This window comes from Malania oleifera, chromosome 13, assembly GCF_029873635.1.
Source record: "Malania oleifera isolate guangnan ecotype guangnan chromosome 13, ASM2987363v1, whole genome shotgun sequence".
Taxonomy (NCBI): Eukaryota; Viridiplantae; Streptophyta; class Magnoliopsida; order Santalales; family Ximeniaceae; genus Malania; species Malania oleifera.
The window spans coordinates 65,448,168-65,468,269 of record NC_080429.1 but is presented as its reverse complement, the minus strand read 5'-3'; positions in this window follow the sequence as shown (position 1 = coordinate 65,468,269).

The window sequence follows — 20,102 nt, the reverse complement described above, 5'->3', positions numbered from 1 at the left end:
CCAAAGCCAAATTTAACTGAGCATATCATGATTAATTGATAAGATAGCATAATCAAGTTAAGTCATTCCCAAAGGACAAAAGTAGTTTTTCTGAGCTTATATAAGTTAGTAACTCAATGATTATATTAGAAGCTACTACTAAGAAATCCAGAGAATTCACAAATTCCATGTAGAAGATTTATCCTTATTCAATCTATGGAAAATCACTTAATTCCTAATTAATACAAGGATATTAAAAGAAATTGAAATGGATTATAAAAATCTTAAAGATGAGTTTCCGAGCTTATTGATGACTATTATATCAAAACAAATGAATATAAACATGACATTGTTGGCCACAATCAAAGGATGGATTATACAAGGATTAAGTTAGAGAGTAATGAATTCAGGAGATGTAAGCACTAATGACTAATTTGGAAAGCCATTTGAAGCTTGGTAAATCCATATCCAAAAAAAAAGAGTTAAATCAAAAGAGAGAGAATCTAAAGTAAATTAGGTTTATTACATAGTAGAGAAGTAATTTGATAGGGAGAAAGGATGAGTGGTTGAGTCAGGAAGTAAGTCAAAATTCTGAAGGCCAGGTAACTGGTATCTTACCCTCAGTCGACTGATCACTCTCTGACTTACTAGTTTCTTAGGATCAGGCTCATCAATCAACTGACTCGCTATTGACTTGTGAAAATTTGAAGAAATACATAGGTCAAGCGATTGACTCTTTAAGCATAGCTGAATGACCCACAACAATATAAATATTAACTGTTTGTAAAAACCCTAATTTTCACTCAGTCTACTGACCCTGTTTCTCTTCTCCTCAAAGCCCTTTCTCTTTCATTCTTGAGTGTTCCCCCATGACAAATATTCCAATTAATCCCTAAAATATATCCTCCTACTTCATTCCCATCTTATTTTTAAGGATTTCACCAGTTCATTTATTCTCCAAAATCATGCCAAGGACAAATACTATGGCAAACAAAGGATCTTCCTTTGGGCAAGATGAAATCACTATTATTGAGTCTTTGCTAATGACTCCCCATGCCAAGCAACTTTATCGTGACCATCTTCAATGTACTGAATCCGTCTTTGGTAAGGTCTTCGATACTACATTCTTTCAAGATGATTTTCCCTTTATTTTGCCTATGTTCAAAGCTTTAGGTTGGTATCATTTTATTACATATCAATCAAAAGGAATGTATCCAAATTTGGTTAAGCTCTTTTATGCCAATCTAAACAATGGAGAAACTGTGACCTCCACCCAGGTCATGGATAAATCGTTTGCCATTACTCCCCAAACCTTAGCTGCCGTTCTAAAAATAAAAGAGGGAGAATTTGAGTCTCCACCTCTTGGCCAATCATGAGGTATGGCTCAAAATTTCACCCCTGAAGAATTTCTACCTCTTGTTATGTCTGAAGATCCTGCCTACTTTGGTCATCCTCCACTTTATAATCAACTAAACTTGTAGGCTCAAATCCTACAAAAGCTCATTACTTACAATATCTTGCCTAGGATAGGATCTCATGATCATGTTTTTTATGTTGATTACTTTGTACTGTGGTGCCTGCTTAAAGGAAAAAAGCTTGACTTACCAAGCTTAATTTTGAAATAGATGATATCTAGAGAAGAAGCTCGTAGGGTTATTCTTCCCTATGAAGGAATTCTAAATCTCATCTTTGACCATCTCAGTGTAGCTACACCATCCTCATTGTTCATCAAGAGAACCCATTATGACATATTTTCTTCCACCGCACTTAAGCAAATGGGGTATAAACGTCATGATTAAGGGTGGTTTCCCAAACATGGTCGGTGACATCGACAAGCACTTGCATAGCAACCTGCTTAGCCACTTGCTCCTCCAACGGATGACACTCCTTCTTGGTTTGTAGCTTATTAGCAACAAATGTTTGGTTTCCGTAATGAAGTGCGTACAAGGTTCACTTCACTTGACCAACGGCTTGGACGAATTGAACAACATATGGTCAAGTCATCTTCTCCTCAAGGCAAGGTTCCTATGGAGTCAAGCTTGGGTGATGGTGATAATGACGATGAAGATGAGAATGAAAACGATGCTGATAAGAAAGGAACTGAAACTGATGGTGGTGGAGATGCGTAGTTATTATCGTAAATTGAACTACTTTGGGCTATAATATTTGTGTTTGACAATGCTCTTTTGCTTTGCTTAGCTCCTTCCTGTTTTCTATTTCTTTTGACTATGTTTTTACACACGTTGTAGTTGGATTATATCGACTATCTCTTGCATATTGAATGATAATTGTGTTATGGTAAAGTACGAATCACATGCTGAGTTATGGACCTTGTATTTTGAGAACTAAATGCTGATTTTTGGTCTTTAATTCCTTTGCATGATATTCGTATTTTGGTCTTTATCCTTTTTGATTAATGTCAAAAGGAGGAGAAGGTTGATAAAAAAGGTTGGGCAAAACTGAGTACAAAGTTAGAGCAACTAAGCATCTAGTAGATATTGGTTTCACACTTTACATGCTTTAATGAAATTTAAAGTTTATTGAATATGGCATATATTCATAGGGAGTTATATTTGATAAATATTGATACCATGATATATGTCCATTGTTGAATGATATGAATTCTAATATGAAATATGAATTTTGATATGAAATCTTATTAATCTACAAATCTTGTTAAGAAAAATGCTTATTGTAAGGGAGAGCCTTATTAAGGCATACTCATTTTTGCTCCTTATTTGTCATCATCAAAAAAGGGGATATTGTTAGCCTAACAAGGCTAAATCTCGTTTTGATGATAACAAATCAAGGTTACTTAACATGTTTGTTTAAGTATAGTTTCAGCATCAAAGGTATTCATGAGCACAAGTTTGAGCATTTGAAAAGCTTGAATGAAGATTGCACTTAAAGCCATGAGTAATGATGAAGTTAAAATATATTGAAGAAAGAGTTCAAGCTGGACACAAAGAATGGAAGTTAAAGCATGAAAACTCAGAGCTTAGATAGTCTTATTTTACAAAAGTCTCATGCAAGTACTTCACAATTTCAATATGAATGTTTTGAAACTCTTAAGAATATCATTGACTTAGAGACCTGTTTTTAAAATCATGGAAAATATCTTTATAAAGTCTCACATACGTTTTTCCAAAATCAAAGTCAAGTTTTGAAATCAAATTTTGAAGAATAAAGAAGTAGCAAGAGGACAGGAGAGTGACATTTTAACATCTGGCAAGTGACATATTGTTTTGGTTATTTATAAGCAAACAGAACCAAAGCAGTCGACTAACCCCTTAAGGCATAGTCAACTAACTCAACACTCTTTTTCAAAATACACTGAACTTAAAAAGATCAAGTGACCGGCCCTTGAGCTTAGTTGCCTGAGGTACATGTTATAACTTTTAAACAATGTTTGTAAAGTTTCCAAATTTGATTTCTTGGCTCCCAAACTAAGAGAAAACTTGGGGAAAATGATAAGAAAATTTTCTACACTATGTATCTATATATATATATATATATATATATTTATATGATATTTTCGCAAATTAGATGCAACATACAAGCACATATGAATCATATTTTGAAATCTCTCTATTGAAAGCTTGTTGATATTCCGTTGGAAGTCATATTATGCTATTGCTAAAATCTTGTTGAACTTCTGATTCGATTTCACGAATTACTCACTCCCAAATTAGAATTCTGGTGATATTATTCCGAGCTTCATCTTCTATATTGTATTTTGACTGAAGTAAACTGATTTTGAATTGTACTAATCTGCTCTGACTAAGAGTACTACTTGTGCAAACAAAGTTGTTCCTTGTTTCTATTTTGTTTGACGATTCAGGATTGTTGGATCGTTGCCTAGAGAGAGAGGTGTTCTCGTTAGAGAGGGATCTACACCTCGAATGGAGAGAGGTTGTAACTTCGCCTGGTAAAGAAGTTGGAAAGGAATCCTCACAGCGTGTTGCTTGGGGCAAGGACGTAGGTCACTAGCCGAACCTTGTAAAAAATATGGTGTTCCTCTGTTCTTCCCTCAATCTCTTTAAATTATTGCAAGTATATCAACTACATGTATGCTTATTTGAATGCTGAGAACTTATTAGTTATTGGGGAATTGCTGGAAAACTGATCAAAGGAACTATATTGATTTTTTGTTGTTGAATTGAAAAATCAGATTATACTTGAATACTAAATTACTGAATATTGGGAGCTTACTGAAATCCTGATTTTAATTAATAATTGAATCAAGTAATTGATTGGTTGTATGATTGGAAATATTCTGAATATTGATGTTTTGAGAATATAGCTAAAATAAACCTTGTGAATCTGAATATCTCATTGAAGATATATTACAGGGTATTTGAATCAATATCTGAAATCCTATCTTGATATTTTTCATTGAAACTTACAGCTGATCTTGAATATTGTTTATTTATAGAAGATTGAATTTGGATTGAGATAATATACAAAGGATTGTTCATTGTGATTGTTGCTGATTAGTCTTATTGTGTTTGTGTGACTGTTGGAAGTTAATTTGAAAAGGATAGTACTTAACTAAGGCATTTATAAACTAAAGTTATTAAGAAAAATTTTAGAAACCCAATTCACCCCCCTCTTGGGATTACACCTTAATTCTCAAGCCCTTAACTAAAATGGTGTAAAAGGCATGCCTTTTGTACAATGTGTAGCCTTAACCCATTATGCTTTAGCCTTAGGGATTTTCTAGTTTAGATTAAGCCTATAGACAAGACTCAATTAAGCCTTTTTAAAACATTGGTGCTAGATCAAGGATAAATTGAAGATGTGATGCATTGAGTTAATGCATGTTTGGTAAAATAAAGATGTATCTCCGCTTAAAAAAAAGTAGAAGTACCTTGTGCGTGTTGTGTCATTGTAGAATACTTCTAACATTAGAAAGAAAGTTGTATTGGACACAAGAAGACCAAAAATGTTATATGGATCACAATATTGGGAAACTAAAAACCAACATATTGAAAAAGTTAACATTGCAAACATAAGAGTGCTGAGATAAATGAGCGATGTAACTCTAAAAGAGAAATGAATAAATAGATCTAGGAAAATAAGATAAGGAAGAGCAATTAGGATGGTTTGGGCACTTGCAATGTTGAAAAAATTGTGAGGAGGATTATTTAGTGGTTTTTATAGGCATTTGGAAGGGGAGGTCTAGAACAAATTGAATTGAGGTTTGTAGGATTTGAATATTTGATTAGGATATTGCACTACATTATACTAAAAGTTGGAAAATGATTCATATTGCCAACCCCATCTTGTGGGACAAAAGGCTTAAAAATAGTTATTTTGGCAAATATCACATTATATGAATAAATTTTTATAACCTAAATAGCTAGAGATCTAATCTAAATATGCATTTTCCATGAAATTTAAACGAATTTTATACTTAGATTCAATTTTGGAAGTAAATAGTTTTTTTTTTTTAAATTTAAAAATTGACCTTTGTTGTTAGCATAGAGTATGCTTTATCTCTCTGTCTCTATCTTTGTCTCTATCTCTCTCTCTTTCTCTTTGTTTAATCCTGTAGATGGGAGGGGCACCTAGCTCTTTGATGGGACTCAATAAGTGTCAAGTGATATCGATCTTTCTCCATGGAAAACTTTATAATCCAATCAACCTTCTAGTAGCATTGTTTTTATTGGCAAAAAAAAGTGATTTGGATCTTGGTGACATTGGCGATAATCTTATTGGGTTAGCTATGAATTGTAATGCAATGCATGATTAGGTATATAATCTGCAAATTCTTGATGCTGCATATTGTAAACTTTTTCAATATCGAGACTCAGAGCATGTGAAAATCTATTCTTGAGTATGGAAATCCTTTGATATAATTTTCATTGCACTTTGTCATGTTGACACACAAACAAACACAAAATCACATATTATTATATTTGTTATTTCACACGTTTATGGTGGTTGTCTTGTGTAGAGGCACCTTATAGTGACTCCTCCAATATATCTTGAAATACAAGTGCCCATTATCAATAGAACATTTAGGTCTTAAAATGCATGGATACCCTATTTTTGAATTTTACTATCAATGGGTACTAGTACCTTACTATTATCCTTTATTTATTTATAATTTTTTATGTTTCATTATTCACAATAAAATTACCATAGTCTTGTTCTCAAGTAAGCTGTTCATGTAGAATACTTACTAGCAATATTTGGCTGCCAAAGTGTTGAAGAAGCAATCATGGAGATGTCAAAGGAAATATTACACATGGTTTCAACGACATGAGGAGGCCAAATTTGCAACTAATGAGTATGACTAGGGTAGTTACGTGTACTTTGATTTCCATATTTCTAATGATGACCTACAACATGGATGGTACGTTGATTAGCTTTACTCTCTCATTGAAGCTTTAATTTGTGATTATTTATGTATGGAGTATTTGTATGACTTCTAGTATATTTTTTAGATTCTAATAGAGCCTTACTAGTATGGTCATATGTGTTTATATGTATTACTTGAAGAATTTGTGTAGTTACATTTTCTAGATGTTGCATGATAAATATTGAAACACGATGCTTAAGAAACTTTTAGCACTAGTAGATTTCAATTCCTTGGATCTATTATATTATGCAAGTTGAAGGAGAAATTGAAGATAACATGATATATAGAGTCAAGCAAGTTGGGTGAAATAGAGAAGTGCTTTGGGTGTGTTGTATGACCATCGAATGCAAATAAAATTTAAATGATAGCTTTATAAGATGAATTAAGAGTAGTTGTCATGGATTAAAATGTAGGGCAACTAAGAAGCACCATATCCAAAAAGTAAAAGTTGCATAAATCAAAATTCTTAAATGGATGAGTGATATAACTCTAAAAGACAACTTGAGGAATGGGCGCACACGTGTTAAGTTTGGCATTTCACTTGTAGAAGATAAGGGAAGGGGAGGGTAGTTAAGACAGTTCACATACTTGCACTGTTAGTTGAATTATGCACCAATGAGGGGCTAGTTGTTGCTAGTGGTAGTATAAGGGGGAGATTAGATTTAGAATAACTTGGAGTAGGACACTAACAATTCGGCAGCACCCAACCTTTTTGAAGGATATTGCCTAGCTCCTATAGAGATATAGAAGAGGATTTGTGTAGTCATCCTCACCTCCTCAGAGTTGAGGATTGGTTGTTGTTTTTGCATATTGTAGGATTAGAATGTTGGGCAATAGTAAGGTTGCTCCTTTGTGACTAGTTGGTCACAAGTTTGAATTCAAGGAAACAACCTCTTTGCATAAAAGCAATGGTAAGGCTATGTACACTCTAATAACCCTCTTTTTACCTTCGTGAAGTGGGGAACCTTGTGGCTTAGGGATGCCTTTAGTTTTAGAATGTTGGGAAACTTTAAAATGACATACAAAAAGTGAATGAAACTAAAATGAGAATTTTGAATAAATGAAGAGTAGAGAGAAGAAGTAAGGACCAAGGAAAAGATGAACATATCCACAATAAATTAGGAGTAGCACTTGTAGAAGATAAAGCAAATGACAGGTAGTTGAGATGGTTTTGGATGTTTACATGTTGACAAGATAGGGCATTGGTGAGAAAGAATGAACAAATTTATGTTGGAAACTATAGGAACTAGGAAAGGTAAGGTTGAGCTAGATTTAGGGATATGAAAGTAATTACCTTAGTTGAAATGGTGAAAAGTTTTTTGAAAGCAAGAATCTTCATCTTGTTAGAAGAGAATATTTTATTTTAATAATTAGTTTGTGTTAATGGAGGCATTTTTGTTCTTGAGACCTATTGTTAATTATAGAGACTCGAACCTATAAAATAAGGAAATAAATAAGAAAAGGGTAAAAAGGTAATTTTAGCAGGCTTCGTTAATGAAGCCAAGGTTCTCGTCGATGAAAGCCCTTATAAAATTCGTTGCCAAAATTTAGAGCCTCAGCGACAAAGAGATCCAGAGCGTTTGGAAAAATATCGGGCTGGGGCTCATCGACGAAGGAAGAGGTTCATCGACGAACAACCTTGGTGGTTCGTCGACGAAGGCGCCGACTTGTCAATGAATTTGATCGGGTCAAAGGGTTTATAAATATCATTTTTCATTGCTTAGGGGTTAAGAAACCCAAAACTCTCTCTCTCTCTCTCTCTCTCTCTCTCTAGAACCGGCGAGCTCTCTCTCTCTTTGATCCTTCATTGTTCGTCACCGTTTCAACGATCAGAGGTTACCACGAGAATCGGGGAGCTAAGATCTTCAATCCTAGCAGAGCAGATTCTTGAGTTCTTGAAAAAGGTCAAGGGTCGATTTTCGAGCGTTCGATTTCAGGAAATAAGTAAGGGGATTTTTTTACATTAGTTATTTTAGAAAACTAAACTGCTAGAATTGTAGCATATGTTTATATGTATGATATCACTGCTTATTTGTAAAGTTTCACTAGGTAAAAATGCCAGTTTTATGATTTTACAGTTTTGGTAAAAACTAGGGTTTTGGCATATGACCTCCAAACTTCTCAAAACCACTTTATTTGCATTAAACTTAAAGTAGGAGATGCTTAAAAACCCTTGTTGCAGTCTAAATGATATTTTATGAATTATTTTACTATAGTACAACATATTGAACCAAATGAGTGTGGCATATGATATGAAATTGAATATACTGAGCTGATAATTACGTATATGGAAAATGGGAACTGTAGTTCCAAATTCTTTTTAGAAATGTAGAAAATAGGTGCCTGTTTATACCACAGTATAAATGAATGAGTTTGTAAAAAATATTGGAACTGCACAAATGATTTATGAATTGGAATAGGTTACTAGGGGAAGCCTTAAAAAGCTTAAAGCGCGGTACCACTGCTATAATCAGGTACAGTGCAACCACACATATGTTTTTTAGTGTGAGTATCAAGATAGTCGGCTGACATGAAGGGCCACTAGTGAATTAATGGACTAGGTGGAGGAGGTTTAGTCGAACTATAATGATTGTTATGCTTGATAATGCCTACACGAATAGGGCATTGATTAGTGCTTTATTATCATACAACCCTTGCCATGGGGTAATTATTGACATATTGATATTTGTTTCTAAGTTGGACGGTGTTCTAAATATACATATACATGATTTAAAAACAAAAATGAGCAAATTCATAGGTTTGAGTATCAGGTGGAGGGATTGTACAGTGTATGGGCCTGTATCCTACCTTAACCTCGGGAACTCTCGCTTGTTATGATGCTAATCTATCTATTGCAGGAATTATATCTATATATCCCCTATATTACAGGATTGAGAATAATTTAAGTATGTAACTGCTTTTTACTGGTTTAAACACACGTTGTCACACACTGATGTAATATCTTCCACCTTACTAAAAGTGTCTCACCCCTATATACAACCTTTGTTTAAGGTCCCGCAAGTCACAGGTCTTAATTGCTAGAGGGACTTGGAGCATTGTTTGTCAGTAGTTTATGTAAGTTTTCTATATGTACTAGACTTAGTTTAGAATGTCTTTTTGGGAATGTAAAAACAGATTATGTTTTAAGTACATATGAATGTATGCAAGGATATAGTTAGAGCTCTGGTATGTCTATTAGATTTCGTATAAATGTTTATGTTTTTCGTTGTGCATGAGAATACCGTTCAGTATGAAACACCCATATGCCCCTTTCAAGGCTAGTTGTATATGTATATTTATCAGAGACATGTGTGTTATACAGGTGTAGTAGCACTTCGGGGCCGCATAAAGGGCCGAAGCATTACATTAATAATATGTAAGAGATAGACTCTAGGAAACTCTTGCTCAGTTTCTTCCTCTCCTTCTCTCTTCTTTTCTCCTCTTCTTCTCTCTTCCATCTCTAACTATAAAACATGGTATCAAAGCATTGGTTTCCTTCAAAATGATATATTTGAATTGGTGTTGATACTCAATTTTTTTCCTTATCCTCCTCTAATTAGTCCTTAAATCAATTTTTTTGGTTGGTTTGAGAGTTATTTAAGGACACCCTCCTTATGGGTTCTATCGTGAGGATGCTTGGCAATAAGTTGTGTGTTTTATGGTGATTTGCTAATGTGAACTCAGTTATACTTTGTTTCTAGTATGTTATTGCTACTATCGTTCCTTCGTCACTTTGTTGGTAGTTTGTTGGTGATGTTGTTTTAATGACATTTATTTGTGATTTATTGCTTGCAATCTTGTAGTATTTTCTAGCTGGTTCTAATCGATATTCAAATATTTATTCAACGTTCTTCTCTACATTCATTTCCACTTACTGGCAGTCGTAATGCCTAGAGTTGCTGCCAAGTTGTTTATTAAATGCCTACAATACTTTGTTGTGGTCTACCCTATTCTTGGTGGTTAAATAATGCCTTATAGGATATTATGAGCTCAATTTTGTAGCTATAGATGCCTATTGAATTTCTGGATTTTAGAGATTGAAATGTTGTAAGTTCTAGTTTTTGGAAGTCCTGAAAGGGTTGTTTGTGTTAGTTTGTGTTGTTTGACTTCTTAATATCCTTCCAGTGATAAGTCAGGCATGCATTTTACCTTTAACTGTAGTAGGGGAAGTTTTGAAGGATGAGGATGAGGTTTGGATTGTGATTTGGGTAGTGGTTGTATATAATGCAACAAGGAGTTCGTCATGGTAATTCTCACATTTTCACACACTGTGGCAAGGAAAATCATACCATTAATTGTTGTTAGGATCTCTTGAGGAAACCAATTTGGGCCAATAAGTCTTTTGCAAAGCACAATTCTATTATTGACACTTCAAACACACCTAGCCACTCCATTGCAGAGTTGAGTACATCATCCACCGTGTTGTAAGAGGAGTCTGACAATATTTTTTGCATGGTTTAATAACTCCAAACTCACCCTTTTACATTTAGTTCTATTATGACCCATTCAAATGTAATCGGGCTTCTTGAATCTTCATAATCCCCACCTTGGGTTATATCTTCTAGGGCCTCCTCTTATATGTCAGGTTGTCCCATTTTGTTCAAGTCCTTAAGCCCCATTGCTTTATACTTTAAGGTTACTCCTAATGATGGTTTAGCTACACCAATTTTTGGTTCTGGCAATATCCCCTTAATCTCTTCTATTCCTCTTTCGTCTATGTTATATGTTCCTAAAGTTACCTTAAACCTACTATCAGTTAGTGAAGTAAATAAATGTCATAATTCTTCGGTGACTTTCTTTACTTCTTATTGTGTTATTCAAAATCTCTAAATGAAGAAGAGGATTGGTGGAGGTTGAAGAGTCCCTAAAATGCATGATTTTAGGCCCTTATGTACCTTTGTTTTGTCTTCTTTTATCATGTATATGAGAAGTCAAGGGAGTATTTGGGATACTTAAAGCTCAAATCAGCTATCCAGCCAAACTCCTAGTGCCTCAACACACATAAAAGAGAAAAAGACTCTGTTTGGCCATGTGGTGCAACCGGCTAACACAAGGGGCGATTAGGTCAAAAGCAGCAGACTCTAGGGTTCAGACTGAAGAAGAGATACTGCAAGGTTCAACCAAGTGTTCGACCATGTGACCCTCAAGGGTGACCAAGTTGAGATACTAAAGCTTATGAAGCCCAGAAATATCAAGAATCTCAACCGAGTGCTCGACTAGGAAAACCTTGAGGGACGACCAAGTCGAGTTCCTGAGATGAACTTAAGATTGAAATACTGAGAGTCTCAACCAAGTGCTCAACCATGAAGACCTTGAGGGGCGACCAGGTCTAAATCTTGACCAGCAGCTCGACTAGGAAAAAACAGGGTGTGACTTGGTCGACATCGACGATTTTCTGCGCAAGATTTTGTGTTGAACTTTCCTATTTTGAATTTCAAACCTTGTAATCCATTTTGGGTATAACTATTAGCTTCGAAGATATTCTTAGGGTTCTTCTTTGGCATATTTTAGGTTAGTGATAGGCCTAGAACACCATTGAGAGCCAACTGTAGATTAGTGATCATTTCGTTGTAGTGACAGTCGTTAGTGACAAACGACTTGAATACCAAGGAGTGATTTTTTACTTGCTTTGTTAGATTAGGTGATCATCCCTTGTAGGGACAGACATTTGTGAGAGATGACTTGAATACAAAGGATCGATTTTTACATGCTTTGAATTTACTACTTTCATTTACATGCTTTCTTTTAATCGCTTTCATTTATTGCTTTCGTTTATTGTTTGATTGTGATTGTGTCCTTAGAGATAGTATAGCACTTCAACAACTTCAGTTAGGTACACGTAGTAGCCTACAATCTCCCATAGAGGTTCTCATGATCGTTGTGATATAGTATACTCCAGTTCCCGACCATGCTCCGGACGATTGGTGCACCCTTGCTACCCTATGCCATCGAATGGATCCTTGGTCTGTTTAGCCAGTTTTTGGTTAGTTTAATACGGTAAACTCACTGAACTTAGATTATGCACACGACATCCTAGGTCAAATCCATGATTGAGCACTACTTTGTAGGAGTAGGGTTAACTTAGATTTTACATGCTTTCATTAGGACTGTTAGAAAAACCCCACCTTTACACCACAAAATCCCACCTTTTCATTTTTTTAATACAAAGCTTTAATAAACTATTTTGGAAGTGGTTGATAACTGCACTCTAATCCCCCTGGATCGATACCCGACTTCCCTCACTTTCTACTGAACTTGGGATTAAGTTAGGTTTTATAAATATTATTTTTGGTAGTTAAGGTTTCAAGCCTTGGCAAGCCTACTAGAGGCCTTGAGAAGGATGACCTGTAGTATTTCAATAGTGGTCATGGTGCGTCCAATTCTTGTCATGCCTCCTTAATTTCTAGTCATGGTATTTCTCTTAATTAGTGGCAAGCTCAAAGTTTTTCTTATGTTCAAGTTGATTTCTCATTTTTAGTGTCCTTCCTATTAGTTGGGAAAACATATTTGGACATTCATCTAGGGTCAAGGTCTCATAGTAAATTATTGTTTTCTCTTCTTCATTTAGATCTTTGGGGTTTGTGTAGAGTCAATAACTGACTACTCATCAATAATTTGTGTCCTTTATCGATGATTTTTCACATATGACCTATGTTTGTTTGTTAAAGGATAGGTCTAGATTTTTGAATATATTTACTCAATTCTACCAGAAAAGAAAAAGCTCAGTTTGGCATCAATATTCAATATTTTTTATTTGATAATGCACTTGAATTTACTCAAACTAAGCTTTAGTATTTTTTCTTGACCAAAGAGATTATTCATCAAACATCATGCGTATACATACCCTTCAGCATAATGGAGTACTTGAATGAAAAAATAGACATAGACTTGATATAGTATGGCCTTTACTCCTTCATATGCATGTTCCTAAACCCTTTGAACCATGCTTTTTGTATAATCTAGTTTTAGCTCAATAGGATGCCCTCAAGTGTTATAGGGGGACAAATTGCCTTTTCCATTGTATACTCCTAAACTTCCATGTTCTCTGTTGTGCTTCATGCCTTTGGGTTGGGCGCATATATTTTGTTCATGTTCTATATACTCGTTAGGACAAGTTCTCTCCTTATGTTGTTAAACATATTGTTATTGGATACTCAAAAACTCAAAAAGGATATAGATGTTATGATCCCCACACTGCTAGGAAATATATTAGTGCTGATGTCACATTTTTTTTGGGGACACCCTATTTGTTTTAGTGATGAGTCCTCCTTGGATGAAATTATTTGATTCCATCAATGATTGATAGTCCCTCCTCTTATGTTGATCCTCCAGTTCCTATCCTTATCCTTTTCGAGAAATCTTTTACTCCTTCTTGAAATTCATTAGTTACTGATCCATAGAAACAATTGAAGGTTTATGAATGATGGGAAGCAAGCACAAACATCACTACCACCATGTAGGAGTATCCTTTACCAATCACTATTTCGAATTTTGGTTTTGGATATCCATCTCACGTAACGTGGATTTGCCCATTTCTCACTAGAATAGTACTCAAACATGTGCTTAACAATCCTTAGTTGCTTATCCTATCGCTTATTATGTTTAAGTTTTTCACCGCTCTAGTCCTATATGTTCTTTTTCCTTGTTTGTTTCCTCAATTTCTATTCATTCTTCGCATGTTGTAGCACTTTCTAACCTTGGGTGGAAGAATTCAGTGGATGTAAAAATGGATGCCTTGACCACTTAAAGGACATAGGACTTGAGGATCTTCCTCTTGGTAAAGAGTTGGTTAGGTGTCATAAAGTCTCAGCTCTATCGAACAACTTAAGGCTCTGTTAGTTTCCAAGAGGTACATCCAAAAGTATGTTATTGATTATTTTAAGACCTTTTCTTTGGTTACTTGACTAAATTTTATTCATGTATTGATCTCATTGGCAGCCAATTTTGACTGGTCCTTATATCAATTGGAGGAGAAGAATGCCTTCAAGTGCAGATATTTGCAAGAGGAGCAATATATGGAGCAACCTCTTGGGTATGTTGCTTAGGGGAGGATGGTAAAGTATGAAAATTACATAAGGCCATCTATTGACTTAATCCCTTATTTAAGATGAAACCTTAAGCAAAAATAATTAGTTTGAAATTGCAAAAAATTTGAAAAAGCCCAAATGATTTCATTTTAAAAAAAAATCATTTTCAACGTAGTTTTTAATTTTAATGTGTTAATAAAATTATTTTAAAATGTTTTATTCAAGGTTAAAGAGCTTACCTCATCTTTGTCCTCAATATACATGAGGCAAAAATTTGTCATTTCTTTGTTTGTCCAAATTGATATTTATATCTTCCCAAATGACATTGAAAGTCTTTTTCTTGAACCTCCTCCTTTCCTTATTCAAATATGAGCATTCAGGTTGAAGGTGCCTTGAATTCTTGCACTCTTAGCAAGTGAGTTTTTCTTGTTTGTTTCTTTATTCTTTTCACTCTTCTTCCTTTTGAGGAATCTTTTGAACATTTTGGTGATGAGTACAATTTCTTCATTACTATCTCCTTCTCCCTTCTTTTTATTTTGTTAAGGTGAGTGCTAATGTCTTCTTGTTGTTTCTTGTATCAATAGTCCTCTTCGTTTCCATTTCATGTGCGAGAATGGACCCAATCAATATCTTGAGTGAAAGCTCTTGTAGGTCCTTTGACTCCATAATTGCAGCCTCCTTAGCCTCTTACTCTTTTGCAAGTGCCTAAGTATCCTTTGCACAAATTCAAAATTAGTATAATTCTTACCAAGATATTTCAAAGCATTAATGATATTAGTAAACTTTGTAAACATATCATTAATGTTCTCATCTTGATATATTTCAAACATTTCATATTTTGTGACAAACATATTTATCCTAGAGGTTCCCTCTTGGGTCACATGAAGTGTGTGCTAAATTTATTTGTTAGAGATATATTAAAAAATGTGGTTAAATTTTTCACAATTTGGTGCAAAATGTAAGATGTTTATACAAAATTTATTTTGTGCATGCCTTTTTTGTTATCATTCCACATATTTCTAGGTTTTGGTTTGGTCTCACCATTCTTCACATTACTTGGGGAAGTGTATCCATCTTGGATAACATCCCAAATTTTAAAGTCAAAGGGGTTTACAAAAATAGTCATCTTATTTTTTCAAATAAGAAAAATCTTCCCCATTAAAGATTGGCGGTTGAACGGGTGGAGAATCCTACAACCCTAATGTGGATGGTTTCCATGGATCACTCAAATATAATTAAGTCAAAATTTAAGAAAAGAGCCCTCGCTCTGATACCAATTGTTTGACCAAGTGGCGAACCTAGACGAGGGGTGAATTGAGTTTAATAAAAATTAAATGCTTAAATATTGGATTTAAATCAATTTAAACAAACCACACAAACACAAAAAATAAAGCAATAAAATTGAAGGAGATAGGGAAAAGGAATTGAAAACTCTTTTATAGTAGTTCAACAACTAATCTATGTCCACTCTTTTAAGCCTAACCATATTAAGGCTTCACCATTGTGCTTGCTTTAATGGAGATCAAGGAAACCAATACACCCTTGTTTTTCGAAGACAATGAAACCAATTTACAACATTTTTATTTTTGGAGACAAGGCAATCAATTTACAAGAGTGCTTATAACAAAAAATTTCCTCACAAGGAAGGAAATACAATTTGAAGTTCAAAACTAACTTTTAAATTTTGTATGTGATCTTTCAAGAGTGAGCAAATTAAAGCACAAAAGAGATTAAGATAGAATTGAAAGTTTGGGCACTTGGAATTCAATATGAAGATATTATCTAATATTTCTTAGGATTTAGAGGGCATAAATATAGAAATTAAAGCAAAACTTACTATTTTCTGCTCATTCGGGTCTAATATATGTTAGGTTAGTAAATCGCTTACAAAGGCTAGTCAACCTAGCACTAGACATTGGAGAAAATTATACTAGTTATAGGTGCACTTGGTGGACTATTTGACCACGTCCTAGGGACTTGTCAACCGTCCCTAACTACTACCTAGACCGATCAACCTACATCTAGGGACCGGTTGACCGCCTCCTCAGTAGGGCCACCCAGAGTAGTATTTTCATTTTATGTCCTTTTCCAAGTTTAAGTGACTTAGTGCCATAACCTTCATATTCTTAGAGATGGACATGATAAAAAATATCATAATTTGAGAAAAATGAGTAAAATTAAAGCAAATAAAGTTTTCAAATATTCTATCAAATCTTAAATGTCAGTGGTTTAATCTTATCACGAACAACTTAAGCACAAAGTCATTGGTACCAAATAGGAAATATTAAATGTGTGCCCATGAAGTTAATAGCCCTTGAGAGGGGCTTATAAGGCTTTTTTTTTTTTGTATTTTTTGGCAAGGCCAAAAGTCAACCATGATCACCATGAAGGTAAGTGTCTGGTTACCCTAGTGGGTGTGTTAAATCAAGGGAATGAGAGTGATGGATTCTTTATGATCCCATAGTTGACAACTCCTTGATCGGTTATATTCACAACTGGATCTTGAATTTTTTTTTTCTAAGGAGTTGTAACGCACCTTGTATAAGATTAAAGAAGAAGGCAATGAGCAAGGTAAGTGAACTTAGAAATCCTAACATGACAGTTCTTTTGATAAATTTGAAATATCACTCATCAAGTGCTATGATAGCACCATAGGTCATATGGACCACTTATAGATTTTTTGGGCCATCTTGGTAATCCATATAGGCTCGAATTCCATCCTATGTTATGCCTTCGCCATTACATTGAGGAAACAAACTTGAATGTGCTATTTGAGGTTGAAGCCAGGGGAATTTTAACTTTCAAAATTTCAATGCTCAATTCTTGGGGCATTTCATGAGTAGTAAACACATCAAGAATACCTTATTAATACTAATGGAAATCTGACAAAATATTGGAGACTCCTTAAAGAACTATATTAACACTATGTATGGGAGTGTGGAATTTGGATCTTAAATTTGGATTTGAATGGATTTGAACAAATTTCAATATAATTTTATATTATATTTTATTCAAATCCAATACCAATCCAAATCCAAGGTCTCTCCAAAGATAGAATAAGTGTTTCAACTTTGAAGTACTTGATGAGCCAAACTTGGAGCACGGAGTGGCATTCTACTTTATTTTAATGCTTGATTCCTTTGAAGTTCATCATTTTTATATTGGCAAAGAGGCTATTGAACCTTCCTGAACATCTGAAAAGTTAAAGGTATACTACCATACTAAGGAGTTGGAGTAGCCTTTAAAGGATATCAAGATAGGAAGAAAAAAGATAAGGAAATAAAGAACTTAAGACCTATAAAGGCAACTTCAAAAGGAGAAGAAGAGAGAAGCTAAGTAGTTTCCTAGTAAAGGTTAGGCTCAAGTGAGGAGATTTTAACATTTTATCCCTTTTAAGGTCAGATATTGATGTTGATTTGGAATGTTCCTATGGTCTATTGGTTGGGTTTACCCAAGCCTAGGGCCTAGAGGACATACTTGGATTAGTACTTCCAATTCAATAATGTCCAAGGCCATATTACAGAAGATTGACGCCATTTTAGAGATGCAATTGAGGCCTTTGTTTGGAATGGTACTGATTTGCTTACGTCACATAACTAGCCTAGGACAGGGCAAGAGTTATGGATTGAATAGCAAAGTTATCCACATCATCTTTGGAAGCCTTTTAGGATGGGACTATGTTTTTGAATGATAGGAACTAGCTAGAGAGCCCCCTCTTAATGAGTGCCAAAGATCCATATTAGAACCTTGGATCTTGGAGTTTTATACTAGCCTTTGGATAACACCTTGGTGGTAATCATCACCACTAAAAATTACATCACCAGGGTCTTAATTGACAATGGGAGTTTGATTGGATATCCTAAAATAGGATACCTTTGTAAATGAAGATCGTTTCTGAATGATTAAAACCAGTAAGGACACGCTTGGTGGCTTTTCTAAGGAAACTAAGCAGCTATTGGAAACTATATATCACCCTACTAATCTCCCTAGGAAGTGCCCTCCACAAGACTTCCACTATGGTGTATTTCCTTTGGTAAAAATACCAAACACATACAATGTGATCCTAGAGAGTCCCTATCTGAACCAAGTAAGGTATATTGACATATATGTATCATCTTGTTATGAAGTTCTCAACTTAGTATGGCATAGGGCAGCTTTGAGGAGGCCAAGCCATGGTTTGCTAATGTTACTTTATAGATCCAAAGAGGCATTCTAGTCTCGATGTGATAATGGCCATTAAGAAGCTTTAATTTCCAGCTTGGTAGTCTAGTTTGTAGAAATACTAGAAGAGATCAATCTCCCTCAACAATGCGACTTTGTAAAGAACTCGCTTAGGCAAATCTAGGTTTGAGGTGATTGATAAATTTCCTTAAATGGAAATAGAGAAAATGGAAACGGATTAAATGAAAATGGAAAATTAAATGGCCTTGAAGAGGATGAGTTGTAGATGAAAATGAGCCGCGGAGGAGCCAGCTTTCATGCTTTAGAATGATAATGCCCGCATGCTAAAATAACCCATTAAATATCCCAAATACTCCCTTCCTTTTATATCCATTCAATATAACTATATAATGAAGCAATTGTACGTGAATGTGAATATAGTGAAGTGAGTGAGCGAGGAGTGTCAGAGTGCTGAAGGTGAGAGAAAGAAAAGTGTGAGAAGAGTTGAGTTGAGTGTGTGTCTCCTCCTCTTATTTTTCTATCAGGTTATAGTATATTCGGTGTGCTTTGTGGACGTAGGTCAAATTAGACCGAACCATGTAAATATGATGTTCTTATTTTGTGTGATTATTTTTCTTGTGTGTGTGATTATTATTCCTAGATCCCTAAAAAGTGGTATTAGAACTGACAATTCATAACTCTAGGTGAGCGACATCGTAAAAGTCGAGTCGTGAAGCTAATTCTCCTGATGTGCTAACAGTTGGAGGACCAAGTGTGTGACTGAGTCCAATAAGAATCATCCAGGCTGGGGATGAATCTGAATAGGGTCAAGATGTGAGAGGTAGGATTGGTTCGGAGGAATGTGGAATGCAATCCGATGCACGTAAGGTGCCAGTGGTAAGGCCCACTTGAGCAACTATTGGGGAATTGAGCTTACTCTCTTAAGGGAGACAATTTCTATTCAAGGGGGGAGATTGTTGAGAAATCCACTTGTGAGCTTATCCCACATTGGAAAATTTGAGTGGATGATGGGTGCTTATATACATGGTATTGGGCTCAAGACCCAATAGGCTTAAGCTTTTGGATCAAGTTGGTGTTCACCCATGTGTATCAAGCCCACCCATAGGCTCCTTCGGTCCTAACAAAAACTTGTTAGCACTGGAGGAGCCCATGGGTGGGCTTGATACACATGGGTGAACACCAACTTGACCCAAAAGCTTAAGCCAACCCATGGGCTCCTTCGGTGCTAACAAGTGGTATCAGAGTTAAATTGGAGAAAAGATTCCATATTAGAGCAAAATTGCAATATCGGAGAAAAGTTGCCACATCGGAGGTCACAAGAGCTATATTGTACTAATTACGTGTCTAAAGAAATTCTGTCTAGGAAAGTGGGACTTAAGCGATCCGTTGTGACGCCCCACTATCTGAGAATTTACCTGATGTAATTTAGCACAATCATCATTGGGCTCCATTGCCACATCAGCACTAGGCCACACTTGCCATGTCAACACCACGTCATCATTGGACCCCACTTGCCACGTCAGCCCCACATCATCACCAGGTCCCAC